This window comes from Phoca vitulina, unplaced genomic scaffold, assembly GCF_004348235.1.
Source record: "Phoca vitulina isolate PV1807 unplaced genomic scaffold, GSC_HSeal_1.0 scaffold50, whole genome shotgun sequence".
NCBI lineage: Eukaryota > Metazoa > Chordata > Mammalia > Carnivora > Phocidae > Phoca > Phoca vitulina.
Window position 1 is genome coordinate 7,216,146 of NW_022589753.1, and position 20,760 is coordinate 7,236,905.

Here is a 20,760-nt window from a genome sequence, read left to right on the forward strand (position 1 = left end):
ATTTTTCCAAAGAAGACATCCAAATGGCCAACAGACACATGAAAAAGTGCTCAACATCGCTTGGCATCAGGGAAATCCAAATCAAAACCTCAATGAGATACCACCTCACACCAGTCAGAATGGCTAAAATTAACAAGTCAGGAAACGACAGATGTTGGTGGGGATGCGGAGAAAGGGGAACCCTCCTACACTGTTGGTGGGAATGCAAGCTGGTGCAGCCACTCTGGAAAACAGTATGGAGGTTCCTCAAAAAGTTGAAAATAGAGCTACCATACGATCCAGCAATTGCACTACTGGGTATTTACCCCAAAGATACAAAAGTAGGGATCTGAAAGGGTACGTGCACCCCAATGTTTATAGCAGCAATGTCCACAATAGCCAAACTGTGGAAAGAGCCAAGATGTCCATTGACAGATGAATGGATAAAGAAGATGTGGTATATATACACAATGGAATATTATGCAGCCATCAAAAGGAATGAGATCTTGCCATTTGCAACGACGTGGATGGAACTGGAGGGTATTATGCTGAGTGAAATAAGTCAAACAGAGAAAGACATGTATCATATGACCTCACTGATATGAGGAATTCGTAATCTCAGGAAACAAACTGAGGGTTGCTGGAGTGGGGGGTGGGTGGGAGGGATGGGGTGACTGGGTGATAGATACTTGGGAGGGTATGTGCTATGGTGAGCGCTGTGAATTGTGCAAGACTTGAATCTCAGATCTGTACCTCTGAAACAAATAATGCAATATATGTTAAGAAAAAAAAAAAGAAGAAGATAGCAGGAGGGGAAGAATGAAGGGGGGAAAATCGGAGGGGTAGACGAAACATGAGAGACAATGGACTCTGAAAAACAAACTGAGGGTTCTAGAGGGGAGGGGGGTGGGAGGAGGGGTTAGCCTGGTGATGGGTATTAAAGAGGGCACGTTCTGCGTGGAGCACTGGGTGTTATGCACAAACAATGAATCATGGAACACTACATCTAAAACTAATGATGTAATGTATGGTGATTAATATAACAATAAAAAAATAAAAATAAATAAATAAACAAATCCTTCTCATACGGAGTATGTGTTTATACCGAGATAAGTTAACTTGCCAACCACCATAATTTACACACTCTACTAAATCTAATAATATCTGGTCAGAGTGATTTAAATCTTAAATTACACTCTGACTGACAATACCTAATCCAGATGCCAAGGAAAAGCAATTAAAAAAACCCAACTGTTTAGTCTCTATGTATAACAAGGGAAGAATGCCCAGTCATAATTGAAATGGCAACTGACCATGCTAGGTATCATTGTGGTTTTTTGTTTGTTTGTTTGTTTTTATGACACAGTGAACAACTAATTAGTCATTGTTTTCATCTTCAACATGACATTATTTTTTTTTTTGAATCAACATGACATTATTTAGGCTGCTAATCCATTGGAGCCCTTCTGCTGACGCTTAATCAGGCTTTATTTTGTATACATCAAACTTCCATTTGCAGCAATAGTGGTATAATTATGCTGTTGCATAGATCATTTATCAGCTGGAGTCTCCACGGTCTGCAAATATTAATATGATGCGGTCACTGTGTTAAGCTCTATTTTGCGTTTTCTTATGGCCTCTTGTTCATTTCATATTACAAATTTGTACCAGGGTCAAATTCAATTAGTTTCTGAAACAGGGATACTCATTATGATTCATAAATTAAATGTTACCTACTATTACTCAATGGAAAATATGCTTTACTATTTGGAAGGAGCTGAGGCTTCTTTTACTTGATTCCTTTTATTTAAAAAAATCAAGTTAACATGTTTCAAACAGTAAATTATGTTTTTTTCAACAGGTTCATCTTCAATTCAAGCTCCTGTCAAAAGAATTTCTACTCACAGAAAATGCAGAGGTTTTTCTATCCCATAAGTGGTTTCTCAAGTCTCTGAGACTAATCAAGTTATGAAATTAAAAATAAAGATGCACTCACCCTCATTAATTCATTCAACAAATTTCTGTTAAGTAAGTAATGTGTGTGAGGCATGTGTTGCATGCTGAGAAGGGGAGTTACAAACAAAGCAAACATTGTTCCTACTGAGATAATGGTGAAAAGGCCCTAGGAACGTTCCCCAAGAAGAACTATTCTATATAAATATTCTTGAGAATGAGGAAATCATACCCAATTCATAGAACAGGAAAGGTCTAATGGGACAGTTCCGTACTAGCAATGTGGTGCACGTTTCCCTCTTTCAATGTCAATTTTATATCACTTTGTGCATGAGATAAATACATTATCAAATTTGAAATGTTCGCAGTGTCACTTGCTTATGTTGAAGCATAATTTGTCAAGTTATTTCTTGCAGTGAACACAAAGCATGCACCTACTGTTTACTAAGGGAGCAGCAAAGGAAAGAAAAGGCACAGATTCTACTGTTGAGAATGTACCATTCCCGTTTAAAAAAAAAAAAAAAATCTGTGGGGTCAGCATGTTTTTCAGTAAGCTTTGTTCATTGAATAGAACTGTCTTCTCAAATTATCAACAAATCATTTGATCATTTTTTTCTCTTGTGGAAGCATTCAAGAGATTGTCCTGAAAACTCATCTGAGAGAATACTGGATATTTCTGAAAAATTCCTATCAGGGGAAAGATGACATATTAATAATCTCTGGAAAGAATAGAATGCTCCAAGTCGCCCATCTGCTCAGGTCTGTGAGTTGAAGCCGCACGCCCTGTCAAAGGAGAATGCCAATTTCCTGAGGTTGTTGTGTGAGACAATAAAAGCCAGATTAAGGATACTGTAAAGGAAATACTATTGGGAGAATTAGTGGGTTTCCTTCCAAATTACTACCTACCTATAATATTGTCTCCTTTTGCCCAGCTCTGTTTCTGAGACAATGTCAAAGCTAGAGCATGAAGGGCAAAAGAAGAGGAGATTCATATAAAATAATATTTTTCTTATGTAGCCAGAGCTACAACCTGGCAATGGACAGGTGCCTCGGAGTAATGTCAGTTGGCTTAGCTGAAAAAACATTACGTAGAGAATACAATACTTCAAAACGCAGGATTTCGTCTCTCACTGCATTTGTTCCTGAGTCCGGCAGTGACAGCTCAAATTTTGAAAGTGAAAACATCTGTAGAGGGTGAAAGTTGTATTTTGTTCACCCAGCATCGACCCATCCTCACTTCTGGGACCATGATTTTCTTCTCAGAGCCCCACTGTCATGTCTGACATGGTTTCCTTCCTGGTGATTCAGTGAGACTAACATTTCCCTCATACAGCTCAGGATTGAGTGGGTACCCCAGGCTTGGGGACAGAGTATACAATACCCACTGGTCACTGGGATCCCGGGCAGATGGCCCAAACTGGCAAGGGAGAGCTTCCAACTTATGACTTCAACTGGAGTTCTTGGGAAAGAGCATTTGTCTTTCCACTGGGGTTTCTAACAAAGTGAGATTTAGAATTTAGCTCTCATTGCATTACCACATGGGGTGTGCTTGTCTCAGAACAAAGATAATACAGTGGAGGGCACAGTTCAGAGGTGGAAAGAGAAACCTTGATCCCAAACCTGACATAACACATGTCTGGACCTTTTATTTATTTCAACTAATAATTATGCTACTTAACTAATTATTTTTTACTTTTTAAGCCAGATTGAAACAATTTTCTATCTTTCTGCCATTTGCAATTGAGTCCTGAAAAAATACTCTTTATCTATCTATCTATCTGCCATAGTCAAATGAGAGATAACCTTAAAGCCTGATTAAAGAGGCTTATGGAGTCTGGCTGCCTAATGTCCAAATTCCAAGGCTACCACCTACCATATAACCCTGAGCAACGGATTTAATCACTCTGAACTTTAGATCCCCCATGAAGAAAGCAGAGACACCAGAATCTTACCTTGCATATTCTATAAGTATTTAACTCGGACATAGAGAGAGCTGACTTGCCCATTTTAAGCCATGTAAACAGCTCCCCCTGGAATTCCTCCAAGAGACACCATTTATATAGAATACAGTGTGAGGAGTGTTGAAACCAGGAACTGCATAATGGGGCCTACTTAAAGATGTATAAGGTCACCTAGATCAGTGCACTCACAAATATTTTCCTTTGTGTGATTGCCGGAATGTCAGACCCAGAAGCAATCCAGATGATCACGTCATTTAACTACTTCATTATATAAAAGAGTAAAAGAAGGTCAAGAAAGGGGAAAAGAGAAGTTATGCTCATATGGCCAATTACTGGCAGAGATAAGCCCAGGTTTCAGGTTCCCTGCCCCTTTGGAGTGTTCTTTCTATTATAGCCCTTCATTTGCAACAATTGGGAAAACAATAGCGTTGTGCTGAAAACCCAGATCTGAGCAACTCTGTTTAGAATGCTACCAGCTGGCTTGCTTATTTCTAGAGTCAAAAAAAAAAAGAAAAAATGAAAGATGTTGGACTAACCTTTTGCAGGTGAGGTTGAGTGTCAGTTGCTACGCAACCCAACAGGGAGGATTTACAATCTGCGGGAGCTGAGTGGGAAGCAACTGAATCTGACTGAAAGTTGAGGTCTGAGTGAATAATAGAAGTGGGAGTGGGGGCAAACAACTATGTCTGCCTTTGGTGCATATATTTATAATGGCATATGAATCGTAAAAAAAAATTAGATTTTCAGAGTTTGGGAGCCACATTTTTAGCTAAAATATTTAGATAATTTTTTTTTTTTTTTTTGAAGAGCTACACACAGACCATCACAGCTAAGAATTATATTATCTTTGTAAAATTACCATTTTTTCTTTTTGAAATTCAATCCAATATTAAGATTGAAAGTAGGGTCAACATAATCCCAAAGCAGTGGCCTGTGTGTTTTCTTCTAAAAACCAAGAAGTCAAAATTACACAGTTCAACAAAAAACATGTGTCAAGTCAATTTTTGTGACTCAAACAATGAAGAGGTAGAATTTTACAGTCTTATTTTTTAATTTTTTTAGATTTTATTTATTTATTTATTTAGAGAGCATGGGTGGGGGGAGGGGTACAGGGAGAGAGAGAGAGAATCTCAAGCAGACTCTGCACTGAGTGTGCAGAACCCAGTGCAGGGCTGGATCCCACGATCCTAAGATCATGACCTGAGTTGAAATCGAGAGTTGGATGCTTAACTGACTGAGCCACCCAGGCACCCTGAATTTTACAGCTTTAAATAATTAACTGATACACACAAGTAAATTTAGCTTTACTGAGAAAGAGCATTTAAAAAATTCTTAATACAGATATTTGGACAGTCAGCCATCTATTAAATTTGGAAATATGCAAATGCCATAATTCCATGATCTCCTTTTCATGTTTGCCTTAGTCTCTTGTAATTTCTCTTCCTTGAAAAGTACCTGGAGTTCTTTATGACTTTGTTGGTTTTCCAAAGCGCCAGTGTCCTTCCCCTACTGTGTTTTCTTTCTCAAGTTGAAGAGCCTCATCAACTGAACTTTGTTGTTCTCTAACATTACTTCAAAATGTATCTGTAGCAAATCTAATTCTCACAAGAATGTGCTCTCATTTTAGGGTCTCACGAACAAACAATCAAGAGGCAAAAATCTAGCTCTTGAGAAGATGTCAGGTAGTTCATCTCTGTCTCTCATCTCTACTCCTAATGTGAGGGACTTGACTCTAATTTCTTAAAAATATAGTAGACCAGATATCCTAAAAATCTCTCCTTCTACAAAATGTCTAAAACTCTGAATAAAATATACATCTAAAATACTGCTTTAAACACATAGCTGTGATATGAAGGAGAATATTCATCCCAAAGGTCATTGAGGCAGGAAGCTACTGTAAGGGCTTCTGCCAATTTCATGAGTCACACGAAGCATTCAGTTGAGTGTCCTGAGGTAGATGGGAGACTAGCTTTAGTCCCTCAGAAGGCAACAAGTTGGAGCAGAGTTTCCTGTATTATCTAGAATCTCCAATGATAGTATCTTTAGTGATAAGTTAAAATGAAGAATAACTTATCCCATTTTACAAAAGTAGTAAAGACATTCTCTGTATGAGTTTTTACTCTATCTGCAAAAGAAACTTTGTTCATCCTGAAATGTGTAATCTATAATTGGCCCTTACTTGGATTTAGGGTTCAAATTCACTTTATCTGTGTGATATAAAAGATTCAGTCACAGAAAATCTTTTAAAGTGGTCTTGGTATAGTATAGCTTCCAGATGTTCATAGTAACAAATGCAAATCCTCACTGGGTAGCATGTTCTCAAAGTAGGTCTCATAGAATTCCCAGAGATCAGGTTTTAGAAAGTATGGGATCATACTGAACATCACAAAACATGGGAAAATAAGAGAAAATGAGGGAAAATCAATAGAAGCAACAAATAGCAGTGTCAAGTCTATAATATTTTAGATATGAAAGTATCAAATGTATTGCATATGTTTGATGAGATAAAAGAGCAACTTGAAAATATTAATGAGGAGGGGAGCCTGGGTGGCTCTGTCGGTTAAGTGTCTGCCTTCAGCTCAGGTCATGATCTCAGGGTCCTGGGATCGAGCCCCACATCGGGCTCCCTGCTCGGTGGGGAGTCTGCTTCTTCCTCTCCCTCTGCCCCTGACTCATGCTTGCTCTCTCTCTCTAATAAATAAATAAAAAATCTTTTTTTAAAAAAGAAAATATTAATGAGGAATAAGAAAATTGATTGCATCAATGAAAAAGAATAAAAGAATACTTCTCTAATAATAGATTTAATTTTAATTGAAATTTTAAAAGATGAATGTATGGGTTCATAACAAATCTGATAGATGAAGAGAGAGTCAGAGAACTGAAAGAGAGATATAAATATCTTACTGATGCCCAGAATGACAAAGCAATAGAAAACTATGACAAAGAAGTTAAGAGCATGCAAGGTAAGAAAAGTTTTATATGTTTAACCAGAGTCCCAGAAGGGAAAAATGGAAAGAATTAGAGAAGGAATATAAGGAGAGAATGGCTGAGAATTTTCCAGATGTTACAACAGACATAAATCATTAGACCATGATTGTAAAAGCGCAGAACACCAAACACTAAAAGAAGACTGTAGAACAGTTAGAATGAATAGAAAACTGCTAACAAAACAAGATTGAGTAGATCAACAGCTGATTTTTCCACAGTTACAATGGAAGTCATATGACAAATAAATAACATGATAACACACAAAAAAATACTATCAATTTAGAATTTACACTCAGTGAAACAATCTTTGAAGAATGAGGGTAAAATAAAAACAAATATTCTCAAATAAAAACTGAAAGAATTTACTAACATAGACCACCACTTCCAAAGGATATCCTTTACAAAAAAAAGAATACCACCTGGGAAGAAAGCTCTAAGAGGCTGATAGAAGGAGTGAAAAAAGATATTGGTAAACCTGCAGGCAAATCCACATCTGAGTAAAACTGTTTGCACACAACAGTAAAAATGTATAATTTGTATGAAAAAATTACAGACTAAACACTGAACAGCAGATCGTGTTCTGAGAAGGGAGTCCTCAGAATTATGGAGCTTTAGGTGACTTCAGGAGTACAGAAAGGGTACTGATTTTAGAGTTGATTATATGTGCCTGTTGTAATTTCAAGGATAAAACAATGTATATAGAAAGAAAGTTGTTAACTTCTAAACTTGTAGAAGAAAAAGTGTTATAATCACAACAAAAATAAGATAATCCAATATTATGAAAGAAAGGAACAACCAAAATTTAAAACAGGGAAAATTAAAATAATAGAAGGTGACTGAGAAATAAATCCATGTATATCTGTAATCACAATACATGTCAACTTAGTATCTGATTAAAAGACAATGATTGCATAACTGTAATTTAAAAATCTGAGTATATATAGTTAACACAAGATAGACTAAAACATAAAAGTAAGAATGAGAAAAGATATACAAATAAATATTATATAGAATTATTATTTGTATAAATAATAAATATTAGCCAAACAATTTGGTGACAATACACCAAATGAAGTAGACCTTCAGGCAAAAAACATTAAGATAAACTGTACCAGTATACTATAATAAAAATGTTCAATTTGCCAAGAACATAAAAGGAGTTGAAAATTATATGTCTCTAAAAACATAGCTTCAGAAAATATAAAGCAAAATAAAATAGAGCTTCAAAAATAAACAGATAGACTAAATTGGATCTGTAGCCATATATTGAACCCTGGACCCAACAATTAAACAGAATACATTATTTTTTCAAGCCTATAGAGGATATTACAAAAGCAACAACAAAAAATTAAAACTTATGGGATGCAGTAGAGAAAAAAACTTAAACGAAAACAGAGTCTTAAATTGCTGAAAGAAAAAAAGAATGTAAATTAATAGAGAAAAGAGGTTGATCTAATTAAACAGATGTTATCATTATAATAAAGAAGCTGATGATTATCTCTCTGGAAAGATCCATAGCATTAGGTGAGTTAGATACAGGAGAAATATACAAGTGGCTGCAAAGGAATTTCATAAACACAAACAGGTGATGGAGAAAGTGGTGCTCATTTTGTTACTCTGTATACATTTGTATGTACTGAACATCCAGTAACAAGATTTAAAATGACACATAAGCCTAAAATGCACATGGGGTCTGTTTCTTTCCTTTTCTCTTTAATCAGTTACTCTCTTAGCGATGACACTTACGAGCAAGCCCATAAAAGAGTGGATTTTTTTCCTTTCGTGACTTCTCCTTCAGCTTCTGTGACAACCACCTCTCCTGTTTTCCTCCTACCTGACTCATCTCAGTGTTCATTGCTCTCTGCTCCTCTCCCACCCACCTGTGGAGTTGGGGGGTTTTCGGTCTTCCTCCCAAACCTCTTCCCACGTCTCTTCTTTCTATTTGATCTCATTAAGTTCCATGAACTGAACATCATCCTTATTTTAATGGCTCTGAATGCTCTGTTTTCATTCCGGAACTTGTCTCTGGTTTTCTGACATATTCCAATTACCTTTAAGAAGGAAGTAACAGTTTTAAGAAGCCATCAATACACAGACATGTATTGAAAACATTTTTGAAATTTTAAGATAAGGAAAAAAAAAATGCCAAGGATCTTATCAAAGAAAAAAAAAGCCAGCAATAAAAGAAGAGAGGGACAGGAGGCTGAGGGTGGGAGGGAGGTGGGGAGAGAGAGAAAGAGAGAGAGGGAGGGAGAGAGAGAGATTGACATATCCTACATTCTCACATGTTAAAAGCAATACCCAAGGGTCTTTGAGTATTTTGATACCAGAATTTTAAGCTCACAAGTTCAATTTGCAAATGCAATTGAGATGTATTTTCTGATGTGTAAGTTCTCAGAAAGTATTACATTTAGTTCTCAGAAAGTATTACATTTAGTATTACATTTAGGGTCCTTCCTGAAAAAATCAAAAACAAAAAACCTCCCAAATAATTATTTTAGCCAGAGATAAAGAAATAAAAATTTTTAAAGTGGAAGACATGCAACAACAAAGTAAATCATGAAAGACAGACTGCCTCAGTTATTGTTCACAAGGTTTAAAATTCACTGAAATATTAAAATATTAATTAAAAGAAAAAATATTAAAGAAAACTATGATAATATTGTGGTGACAATAGATAATAAAAATATCTTAAGTATTTTATCTTTCAAAAGAGCTAACAGATGATGGTTTAATCTTGACGATTTTATGTTGTTTTATATTGAAAGGAGGAGACTGTTAGAAAAGAAATTGAGTTAAGTTTCAAATCCCTAGGAAAAATAGAAAGAGAAACCCAAAAAAGAAACAGAAAGCATTTGGAAACAGAAACAGGAAACATGAATTAAAAAGGGAAAACGTAAAAGAAGTTCATATAAACAGAAATTACACAAAATGACTGCTTTATAAGATTCCTTGATCTGAGCATAATATTAGACCTCACCATCCTATTGTGTGTATCACCAGATTGGTTCTGTAATTGCTGAAGAGTATTCATTTGTATAAATATTGCAAAGTGTGCTTATTCTTTCTTCCATCAATGATCACCTGGGATATTTCCAGGTTTGGGCTATTAGGCACCAAGCTTCTGTAAATATTCCTGCACAAGTCCTTTTGTGAACATATGTTTTCTTTTCAGTCTTGGGTAAGCTCCTAAGAGTGTCATGGCTGGACCCCAGGGAAATGTATGCTTAATTTTATTAGAAGCTGGCAGAACTTTTCTCAAAGGAATTGCACTGTTTTACATCTCTGCAAATGATGTGTGAGAGTTCGGGATGCCCCACATCCTCACCAACTTTTGTTGTTGATGTTTTTTCAAAAATAGCAATTCAGTGGGTGTGAAAATTATCTGCCTCTTTTTTTTTTTTTAAGATTTATTTATTTATTTGAGAGAGTGAGTGAGAGAGAGTGGACGGAGGAGTGATGGGAGAGGGAGAGAGAAACCCAAGCCGACACCAGGCTGAGCATGAAGCCCGTTGTGGGGCAGGATCTCATGACCCCAAGATCATGATCTGAGCTGAAACCAAGAGTTGGTAGCCCAACCAACTGGGCCACCCAGGAGCCACAAGGTTTCCTGCCTCTTAATGAAGAATACACATAGCTGTAAAGTATTTTTGCCAGAAATACATAGATAAACAGACAATAGATGATAGAATCAACAAAGAAAAATATTAAACTGTATCACAGTAATGCAATCAACAAAATCCACAGTGTGGGAAACTATAGGAGAAATGACATTCTTTCTTCAACAAACAAAACGTAAGACAGGGGTTATATGAGCTGAAGAAGGGGATCTATAGATTGAAAGGGTCACTAGTGAAGCTGACCCCTGATATAGGTGGCAGGTATAAGGGTATTCTCATCATAATCACATTGGCTTTGTGTGCTTTTCTGGATTTTTTTTATATTTAACAATTGAAAATATTTTTGAGAAAAACCATATCCTACGTGGCAAGAAAAGAATATTTCTAAATTCTCTTAACACGTTGCAATAAATCTGTGAATGAAAAGCAAAACAAGGGTGCCTGGGTGGCTCAGTCAGTTGAGCCTCCAACTCTCTTGATCTCCTCTCGGGTCTTGATCTCAGGGTCGTGAGTTCAGGCCCCGTGTTGGGCATGGAGCCTACTTAAAAAAAAGAAAAAAGAAAGAAAAAAGAAAAGAAAGGAAAAGCAAAAGGACAATGAATTAAAACAACTGAAAAACTTGTGAGGATGAAAACAATTCCAAGGTCTGAAAGAAAAGTGAAAGTACCATAAAGGCTGATTAAGAAAATAATCGAGGGGCACCTGGGTGGCTCAGTCAGTCAAGCAGCTGCCTTAGGCTTGGGTCATGATCTGAGGGTCCTCGGATGGAACCCCACGTGGGGCTCCCTGCTCAGCGGGGAGTTTGCTTCTCCCTCTCCTTCTCCCTCTGCCCCTCCTCCCCGCTCATGCTCTCTCTCTCTCAAATGAATAAATAAAATCTTTATTTTTATTTTATTTATTTTTAAAGATTTTATTTATTCATTTGACAGAGAGAGAGACAACAAGCAGGGATGGGGGAGGGACAGCAGAGGGAGAGGGAGAAGCAGGCTCTCCACTGAGCAGGGAGCCCGATGCAGGACTCGACCAGGACCCTGGGATCATGAGCTGAGCCAAAGGCAGACACTTAATCGACTGAGCCACCCACGCACCACAATAAATAAAATCTTTAAAAAAAAAAAGAAAGAAAATAATCATGATGACACAATTAGTACATACTAATGTCTAAAGATTATATGCAAAGCTACATTCAAAGAAAATATGATTTAATGTCCAACTAAGTAACTGTTAAAAGAAGCTATATAGTGTGAATATTTTAAAATCTAAGAATAGGAACTTTCTAGAAAGAATATAAACATGTTATTTGACTCAAAAAGGTGAAGGAAACAAATCAAAAAGCATAGAAGGAACTAAAGTTATATATAACTAAGCTCATGAAAGATACCACATTTGCATATTTTAATTGCTCTCATATATATATATATATATATATATATACATATATTTATATATATTCTACAGAAAAGTACCTATATATGAAAGTTTTAAAGAAAAATAAAATTAGCACCACATATCCATGAATAAGCTTAAGAACTAGAAAAATTATTTGAAAGCCCCTGTACATTCCTTCATCAATGCTAGTTCTCAGAGGAAATGTCTGTCCTGATTCTTACATATCATTTCCCTTGAAAATCCTTCCTTTGCCTTTTTAAAAATAGTATTAATACGTTCACAACATACCTCTAGCAATACATTGTATTGCATAGCTTTGACTTTTATATAAATGAAATCATAGTCCAAGAATTCTGTGAATTCCACCCGTTTCCATAGATAAACAAAGTTTTTGAGTCTCATTCCTCATTCACTCATTGACATTCTTCCATAGTGTTCCACGGTCTAAATATTAAAAATGTATCTACCCATTCTATTTGTTCATTCTGCTACTGATGGACACTGGGGCTGTTTCCAAATTTTTCACTATTATAGAAAATGCTACTCGAAATATACTTTCATGTGTCTTCTCATGAACATAGACAAGAGGTTCTCCGAGTATATTCCTAGGAGTTGAAATTTTAAAATGTACGTGTGCATATCTTTAACTTCACTGGGTAATGCCACCTTCCTTTTCAAAGCAGTTATGGCAGTTTGCACCCCCAAGGAAAGAAATCACCACTTGGTATCATCTGACTCTTTAATTTTTGCCAATATAATATGTGTAAGATGGTATCTCGTTGTGGTTTTGATTTGCATACACGACTACCAATGATTTTGAGAATATATTACTGCTTTTACTCACCATGCCCGTTTACTTTTCTAACACCTTCAGCAGAATGAGTTTGCTTTTTATTACTGATTTGTAGATGCTGTTTATATTTTCTGGATGCTACACTTGGTTATAGATCTTGAAAATATTTTCTCCCATTATGTGGTTTGTCTTTTCAGCCTCATAATATTTTTTTTTGTAAAAATCCATTTTTAATATAATTCAGCATATTAATATTTTTCTTTATGGTTTCTCATTTTTGTCATATTTATAATTTAAAATTCCCTATTCCAATGTTATAAGATATTCTTCTAAGTTTTCTTTTAAAAATTAATGTATTATCTTTCATATTTAAAGCATAAATCCATCTGAAATTGATTTTTGTGTCTAGTGTGAGCCTGAGATTCAATTTTATATGTTTCTATATAGAATTGACCTGGCATAATTTATTAAATAGCTCATCATTCCTACAGGGACCTGCAATGGAGGCTGTGTAATAATAAAGTTTCACATATGTGTGGTTATGTTTTGTGGCTTTCTATCCTAACCTATTGGGTTTATTTTATCATGCCCAGTATAGATGTACTTACAGGATGAATCATCTTAAATAAAAGGACAGCAGATCCCTATTTTTTTACATCATCTCAGAAAAAGAAAAAAAAAAATCCTATAGAGAGAATGGTCCCTATCACATATTTCATAGTACACATTTTAGAGCAAAATCTGAAAAAAATCACACACATACAAACACATGTATACATATACACATACACCAAAGTACTATCTCTTTTTATAACTACAAAAAATATTTCTGAGTAATTATTAGTCTACAGAATCAGCACAACAGAAGAAAAATTAAATAAACATCATCTCTCTCTCTCTCTTTCTCTCTCTCTCTTTCTCTCTCTCTCTCTAACTTGTCAAGTTAGGTTAATCATGGCTATAAGCATAGTTTATAAATATGAAATCTATGAATCTATTTTATCACATTAGAAAGTCATAATATATAATCCACAGTCTTTATATAAATAAGAGCATTTCATAACACATTTAACATCATCTCTAATAATAAATTATACTAGTAAACTAGGAATTTAAAAATTGTTTCTGAAAAAGAAAATCCACGTGAAACCAACAGCCAATATTGTACGGATGTAAAACACAGAGCCATTCCGACTAAGGTATAAGCATCCAATTTCTGTTATCACCATTCTCATTTAATAATGTTCTGAAATCCTAGCCAATGCAATCATAAAACAACACCAAAAAAATTTAAGAAGCAAAATTATTGCCAAGATGAGACAAAATTATTATTTACAGAAGATACTATTAGTCTACATAAAAATAAAAATACAAGGGAGCGTCAACTGAAAAATCATTTTAAAAATAGGAGCATCAATAATTTTGCAGGGCTCAAAAATGAATATGAAATAACAATAATCTCTCTACATTAATATATTATATTATAATATTTATCATAATATATATTCTGATATATATTATATTATTACCAGGAATGGCTGATGAGGGGAAAAAACCCAGAAAACTTTCCTTTAAACATGCTAACACAAGTGAAATACCCAGGGATAATATTAACCCCACATCTGCTGAACCTATTTGTATAAATTTCACAAAATCTTTACTGTGGAGAGTACACAGAAAATTGCATAAATGGGAAAATGACTGCCCATTCAACTCTGATTATCAGTGGGCTATTAAAGGCAGGAAACATTTTAATTTGTGAAAGAAAGATAACTCTTTATGTATAAAATTATTGAAAATCCTTTAATATTAGAATAATGAGCAAAGGTGTAAGAATACAGATCTCAGCAGTTTAGGAGAGAAATTTAAAAATATAGATCAAAGGCCTTTATAATGTATATGAATTTTGATCCTGCTTTTCCACTTCTAATATTTCATCACATGGGAATAATCATAGCTGAGGACAAACCTGTCATCAAATGGCTGTGAATAATAACAAAAATACCTGGAAATGTTTAGCATGAATAAATTATAGGGGAGTGGTTAAATTGTGAAACATCAATAAAATGGAGTATTACATCATTTTTTAATATAATGCATAAAATAATTCATGTGATGGGGAAAATATTCATATTGCTTTAAGTAAATATATTAATTGCTTCTAAAATGTGTAGTTCTTTTTTAAGGAGTACACTAGCATCCACTAATCTATCAACCTATCCCATATATACTAAACAAGATGGATATGTTCTCAGTATATGACAATGATTAAAATTATAGGTAGACTTTGAATTCAGCCAGATCTGAGTTTGAATCTTGCTTTTCTCTTTACCAGCCATGTAATCTTGAGGAAGTTAATTAACCTCTCCAAGCCTCAAATTTATTCATCAATCAAAATAGTAACACTCACTGGGTTGAAGAAAAAATGAGTAAGATAATACATACAGTATCTTCCACAGTTAGTATCCCATATTCCAAAGCTTTCATTACATTTATTATTGGTAATAATAATTTGTTTCATAATGAGTATCATAATGGATGTAGAGTACAAGAAATAAACTATACAATGAATATCATCAGATTAAAAAAATATATATTGATGTGTGAACCCAAAGAAAACAACAATATGCATTCTTTTCACATTTCCTTGAAAAAGGTAGGAAGAATGATGCCATTTCTCTAGCCTAAGCAAAAGCCTCAGCAATTTCCCCACAAGTATAAATCGTGGTAGCCATACTATGTGATTATCATTCAACAAACAGAGCAGCTAATATAAAAAGATTAAATATCTAAACTTTATCAGCCTTTGGGAAAACAAAAAAATGCTTAATTCACTACTGAGTAAAGGAAGTAATTAATATTGCAGTCAGAGGCTATTTGGGAAATAAAAGAACGAAACACCAGAATTATAGGGTATGCCCCAACCTGCAATGAGAGGCAAATTCAGCATTGAGTAGTTCCATCATTACATAAGGAAAAATGACAATAAGTGAGATAGAGTGAAAAACAATGACGATGGAAATTAATGAAAGAAAGGAAAAAAATGAATCAAGAAACAGAATTTTAGCAAAAATAGAAATCAGAAAAGGCAGTGGGTCTGTTGATTATATGTAGGAACCAGTTCTTTTTTTTTTTTTTTAACCCTTACTAACTCATAATTTTACTCAGCCTTACTAGACTGAGTAAAAACAAGAGGTAAATCACAAAGCACAATATTAAGGCTAAAAAGGGAAATTGTTTTTCATATGAATAGAGAATATTTAAAGTTGTAGCCTTCTATGTATACAGGTGGTGGGGGAGGCATCTAGAAAACTAATTTTCTAGAGGAAAAAAAAAATGACCAATGACTCAGGATGTAGACAACCTAATAGAACAAGAACTATGCTGAAAGCTTTTAAAAGTTACCAAAGACTCACTCCTGCAAAAAAAAAAAAAAAAAAACAAACCTCTACACTCAGCTTATTTTCCTAATTCTTTTATTGAATTTATTATTAATCTCAGGAAACAAACTGAGGGTTGCTGGAGTGGTGGAGGTGGGAGGGATGGGGTGGCTGAGTGATAGACATGGGGAGGGTATGTGCTATGGTGAGCGCTGTGAATTGTGTAAGACTGATGAATCACAGACCTGTACCTCTGAAACAAATCATACATTATGTGTTAAAAAAAGAAGAAGATAGTAGGAAGGGAAAAATGAAGGGGGGGGGAAATCGGAGAGGGAGACAAACCATGAGAGCCTATGGACTCTGAGAAACAAACTGAGGGTTCTAGAGGGAAGGGGAATAGGGGGATGGGTTAGCCTGGTGAGGGGTATTAAAGAGGGCACGTTCTGCATGGAGCACTGGGTGTTATACGCAAACAATGAATTATGGAACACTACATCTAAAACTAATGATGTGTAATGTATGGTGATTAACATAACATTAAAAAAAAAGTTACCAGAGACTCACTCCTGCAAAAAAAAAAACAAAAAAACTCTACACTCAGCTTATTTTCCTAATTCTTTTATTGAATTTATTATTAATCCCAGGAAACAAACTGAGGGTTGCTGGAGTGGTTGGGGTGGGAGGGATGGGGTGGCTGGGTGATAGACATTGGGGAGGGTATGTGCTATGGTGAGCGCTGTGAATTGTGTAAGACTGATGAATCACAGATCTGTACCTCTGAAACAAATCATACATTATATGTTAAAAAAAAAAAAGAAGAAGAAGATAGTAGGAAGGGAAAAATGAAGGGGGGGAATCGGAGGGGGAGACGAACCATGAGAGACTATGGACTCTGAGAAACAAACTGAGGGTTCTAGAGGGAAGGGGAATAGGGGGATGGGTTAGCCTGGTGAGGGGTATTAAAGAGGGCACATTCTGCATGGAGCACTGGGTGTTATACGCAAACAATGAATCATGGAACACTATATCAAAAACTAATGATGTAATGAATGTTGACTAACATAACATAATAAAATAAAAGTAAAAAAAAAAAGTAAAAAATATATATATATGTATTATCAGGAGCCTGTGAATGCCAAATGTTGCTGTAGGGCCCAAGAATAGAGCAGGAATCCAGCTGGGAGCAAATCGCCAATCTAATAGGACAACCACTGAATATATCTTGAATGTCAGGTTGTGGTGAAGTAGGTCATGGGAACAAATCAGGGCAAGCAGTGAGAGTTATGGAAAGAATGAGTGGCCTTGTGGGCGTCTGCCTATCCGGCTGGGATTCCCACTACCCTACCTAGCACCTGTTGTGAACATGGTAATTTACCTCAAACATTCATGCCTCATCTTTCTCATCTGCAAAATGGGATGAATGTTTTTTACCCCACAGTGTTGTCGTGAGGATTAAGTGAATTAATGTGGGAAATCTTTAGAAGAGTGATTGGTATATAATTAAATCCTAGATGTGTTAGCTTAAGGAAAATTGCGGTGGGGGGTGAGGTACACAGTGGGCCAGGAAAGTGATTCTGATAAGAGACCATAGAAGAATGCCTGAAGAAAGCAAAGTAAGACACTGGGTGGTAATCTGGGATGAATTCTGTTTTATTACAGAAACAACAAAGAGAACCTCAAGGGGCTGGAGAGAGTGAGTGGGATGGGACAGGAGCAGAGAAGGGTCAGCAAGGCAGGGTTACAGCCTTGGGTAGGACACAGGAAGCTCTGGAGAGTTCTCAGCAGAGAAGGGACATGTTCTGACAAATATAAGGTCCATTCTGGCTGCTTGATGAACAATATACCAAGGGGGACTTCAGGATAGGACCTGGGACATCAAGTCGGTCTAGGCAAGAGATTATGGTGCTTGGACAAGGCTCATAGTGTTAGCTGTTTACTCACACTCTCTAAGAAAGGATGAGTTCCAGGTTATTTAAACTTTTTGAAAGCCCAGATGAAAATTACAAATTTTCCAATTCAGCTAGGAAGGCTAGTAGTTCTGTATTGTCAAATCGGAAATAGTATGCACATGCATGCACACATGTGGACCACTGCCACCTAGACACAAAAACTCATAGTCCTAGCTCACTTAAAAACCTAGAACCAAATTAGAACAAAATCATAAATTAAACATTAGCACATTAATGCCAGATGTGCCACAAAGACTATGGTTAAACTATAAAAAAAAAAATCTTAAAATCTCATAGTCAATCTCACCTAGCACATAATGAAAATGCATCAGGCATAACCCCTTAGAAATAATGGATAAAACAGGCATAATCATAATCAGCACTACTACATTTTTCATCAGGTTTTAGCCAAAGAAAAAGACAAAAATAAGAAGGGAAGAAAGAAAGGAAGGAAGGGAGGAAGGAAGGATGAATTGAGGGAAGGTAGGACAGAAGGAAAAATAAAGATAAAATTTCAGAGATGATGAAGTAAATTACCCTATTTATTAAGAAAGGAAAATTATTTTGTCTATATAATTCACAAAAATTATCTGAAAAAAAAATTGAAAGTTTTAAGGGATTTTAGTAAGTTGGTCTGTTACAAATGAAATATTTGGAATTAAAAGCTCACCTATGTAGTAGCAATATTTATCTAGGATAAAGGAAATGACCCACCTACCATGATAAAGGAGGAAACATGAAATCTCACTTAAAACTAAAAATGAACAGGGATCAATGTGCAGGATCTCAGTAAAGAAAATGACAAACGTTTAGTGAGGTCATTATATATTATGTATCTATATCACATATCACATATTCTATATCATATATTATATAACATATTGTACACTATAAGTTACGTGTTATATCATATGTCAAAAATGATACATTAACTACCAGAAAATGCAGATAGGACGAGAACTGAGCATATTTAATAAACATAATCTATAAGATTAAACAATAAGTTCCATCTCAGGTAAGCGGCATTAAAAGCAATTCTTATTTTACTCTTTTCCCATTTTTTTCTATATTCAGTATGTATGAGTGCAACATTTTTAATGCCTGCAAATTTTGCATTACTTATCCGTAACTTATATATGTCTACATTTTATTTTTGCAGTTTCAATTCTAGAAGTGTATTTTGAGATAAAAACCAAAGCTTTATGCAAAGATTTAGCCTTAAAGACATGCCCTGAAATGTTGTTTATAATATTTAAAAATTTGAAATTACCTAAATGTCTAACTATTGGAAGTTCTTTAAATGAATTTGGATTCACCCATGCAGTGGAAGTGTGTGTGTGTGTGTGTGTGTGTGTGTGTGTGTGTGTGTTGTGTTTCATAGAAGATCACTTGATTTAGAAAATGGTCTCAACATAATGACCAAGAAAAAAATGAGTTCAATGAATTTAGGAAACAGTTTGTGAAGCCCAATAGAATTCTTTATGACATAAATGTTTTGAAAAATACTAAAAGCATCTGTACCAAAATATAAAGAACAAAACAAGTATCTTTATTTTTTATACTGTTATGTATTTTCCACCAATGCTATAATAGATATTTTCATAATGAAAATATTATTACACTTAATTTTTTATCATATCTAATGTCCAGAAACTAGGAACATAATAAAATGCCCTGAAATAACAAAATTACCAAGTATACGGTGTTATATTTAGATGATGGATAACATCTTTATATTTTCTATTCTGATAACATTTACATAAAAGAATAGAAAGCTGATGAGATCAGCTGATAACACAGAGTTTGTCTCCATCAAAGCAAAGCACACTTTAAATACATCAATTTGTAAACTGGTAATAAGCAAACTGGAAGTCATCATTTCCAGATGAGGCCAGTAAAACAGGAACTCATATTTTCAAATTTTCCTCTATCTGGAATTATAAATTCCCAAATTCTGGGGACTATAATTGTGAAATCAGGAAAATCTTATGGCCTAGGATAGACTTTCCCCAATTGGAACTTTAAAGGTATGGATTAAAATTGGGTTCATAGTGTCAGAAAGAAAAATAATTCTTAAAGAAGATCACCACATCAAAAACTAATGATGTATTGTATGGTGACTAACATAACATAATAAAATAAAATTAAAAAAAAAGTTCTGAAAAAAAAATGCAAAGTCTTCTAATCATGTGTCATGGTGTGTTCATTCATTATGCCTCCAAATATTTGCTAACCATAGGTTTGAGGCAAGAGATGAGGTGGGTGTTATTGATACAAAATAAATAAAATATCCGTATCTTCAGTGAGTTTATGATTTGAGGGGAAGCAGCTAATATTCACATTATGTTTACACATGAATTCATAAACATATCAAGGTTTGGTATAATAATCTCCAACTTGTCTGATCTTGTGAGTCTCCCAAGCTATTAAACTCACTGGCCCATTTCAGTCCTTATTTTGCTTGACCTCACTGATCACTTTATTTTTATTTTTTTAAAATTTTATTTATTTATTTACTTGAGAGAGAGAATGAGATATATATAGAGAGAGAGCATGAGAGGGGGGAGGGTCAGAGGGAGAAGCAGACTCCCTGCTGAGCAGGGAGCCCGATGCGGGACTCAATCCTGGGACTCCAGGATCATGACCTGAGCCGAAGGCAGTTGCTTAATCAACTGGGCCACCCAGGCACCCCACACTGATCACTTTAAAATACTGTTTTACTCTGTTTCTGTGATACTGAACATT